We start from the raw sequence: 2500 nt of genomic DNA, 5'->3' as shown, positions 1-2500 counted from the left end.
AAGTATTGATTGTCAGCACCGTTACTAGAAAAGGGGTTCAAACTGTTCTGCCATAGTGTTGGTGGGAGGGGAAAAGATGTAGGAATTAGAATAGTATATTTAGAGTGTATTGGAGGTGACGAGAGAACCTGGCAAAGTAATGAGAAGCGGAAGGGGTGATGAATGCCTCCAGCGCATTGCTAGACAACATCGGAAATGAGAAAGAGGGAAAGACAGTTGGAAAGTTAAGGATAAGATTGCGAATGCTGATAGAAAAAGACTGCAGTGTCAAATTCAAGGTAGAGATGATGAAGACAAAAGCTGATGGTGAAGATCTGCTGGAAAACTGGACAAATGTAGAATATAGAGGTTTTATGGATGCGGTGCGGAAAAACATGTAGATGGTCTGTGAACCAGAAACAAGGCGAAGTAGATATAGATCCATTGGAGATGACCCATAACAGAAGCATGATTTAGTGAAGAATAAATCAAGAGGACAAATATTGGAATGAATTACCTCGTAAATAACAGTTTCAGAATAGGCAAATCGTCTTTTGTTAAGAAGCCTCTCGTGCCTGGATAAATGATGTTCAAACCTAAATTACCTATCCTATCATACCCTATTCTAACCTGTCTTAGTCTCTCCTGCCCTGTTTTATGTACTCTTCTCCACTCCTCTCGACTCTGCTTCACCTTACCCTGCTCTTTTCCACATTATCCAACTCTTCTCTAATCTAATCTAATCTATCAAATCGATCCAATCTAATCTACCCTATCTTCTTCTTCTGCTTCGGATCTCTCCCCCTTTCCCTATTCTAATCAAATCCAGCTCGACTTGGTTGGTCTAAGGGGGAATCTGGGGAGTTCCAACAACTAGAACCTTTGTGAGATTTAGATTGAGATCTCCCACAAGATTCCTCATTCTCCTACCATAGGATCGGCTATTCGCAAGGGGATTTAAACCAATCTGGACGTAGGAGATACTGGAATCCTTTGTAGTCTCGTGTAGTAAATAGGGTTCATATAGACCCGGTGTAATGAAAGAGGTGGTTCTCCACTCTCAGCATACAGCGACCTGGAAGCCCTTGTACAGTTTCTGAAAGCTTCATTATCAACGGAGTCCAACATCCGGAGAACAGTGGGAGTTGCAGATGAATAATCCTCACATCCATAGTCAAGTTAATACGAATATGCGCTCGGTAAAGCCACAGAAGCGTTGTGACATCGGCAGGAACTTCGCTTGGGCATGGATTGAAGTTGTGCCAAATGGTGTGTTTATTGTCACATGAAATTCCTTTCGTTTTCTTCTTTATTTCACGGATACTCATGTCGCTTTTAATGATCTGCAACTATGTCTTATAAATTATCTTGGAATGCTAATGTAATGAGAAACTAACTCTGGAGAAAGAAGAGTGTGGTCAGATTTTTAATAAGTTTCGATATCGTTAATGAGAAATGACTCAGTTTCTCAGCTTAGAAGGTTTTCAGTTATAGATGAGTTGCTATAAAAGATAATCATCTGTGCATGTGTATATATCAGGTGATGATGTATAACACCTTTTTATTATTAATGCTAGTGTTATGACAGGAATAAGTCAATTGTGATAACAGATAGCCACCTTGGCACATTTATGTAAACTGAAAGATTATAACAACTATCTTTAATGATGCTAATGTTATGAGTCGAGTATGGTTTATATTTTGTATGGTTTCATAGGATTCTTTTAAATAAAAGTTATACAAATCCAGGCTTCAGTATTCTTAAAAGTACATTTTGATCGACGTGAACAAATAAATAGATAAAAAAATCGGTGTCCGATATGTTTAAGTGTACTTTATTTAGCAGTTAAACATGTATTTTATGCTCCTTGGGACTTTCGATGCAGATTTCAATTTTTTTTTCTTTTTCTGTTTAATCTAAAATTGGCATAAACTTTAAGTGGTGCCTAAAACATTGCCAATATGTAATGGTCAATGGAAGCTATTACTTGGCAAAAATATATCTATGATAAGCCTACCCATCTGCATATCAAGAAGAATTGCATAACTTTTTCAATATCATGTTTCTGACAAGGTAATTTGCTTTACATAATCGGTTGTTAATTTACTTTGATATTCTTAATAATCTTCTAATCATTTTCTTTAATTAATCTTCTTAATAACTTACTTAAATTATCGAAGTAAATTCTAATAGTTCCCTTTACATTTTTTCTAAACAATCTTCTGATAATTTATTTAATTCTTTCCTAAGAAATCTTCAAATAATGTACTTTCAATAATCTTCTCAGGATTGCCATCAGCATTGCAAGAGGCATTGAACTTGTCAACGAAACTGAGAAACCAAGAAGGATAGAGTAAAATGTTCTGCTCACTAGGGTTATCGCACGCAAGACAGGTATTAATAATAGTGTTGTTTGGTCCTCTCTGCATGTCGAGGGTATGTTTCCATGGCAATGACTTGCTTATTGTCAGTGTTTATGCGCGTATCATGTCATTACCATCATTACTGTGGTTACTCAAG

The sequence above is a fragment of the Penaeus chinensis genome, chromosome 33 (genome assembly GCF_019202785.1).
Source record: "Penaeus chinensis breed Huanghai No. 1 chromosome 33, ASM1920278v2, whole genome shotgun sequence".
Lineage (NCBI taxonomy): Eukaryota > Metazoa > Arthropoda > Malacostraca > Decapoda > Penaeidae > Penaeus > Penaeus chinensis.
The sequence above is the reverse complement of the archived record's forward strand: the minus strand, read 5'-3'. Positions refer to the sequence as shown.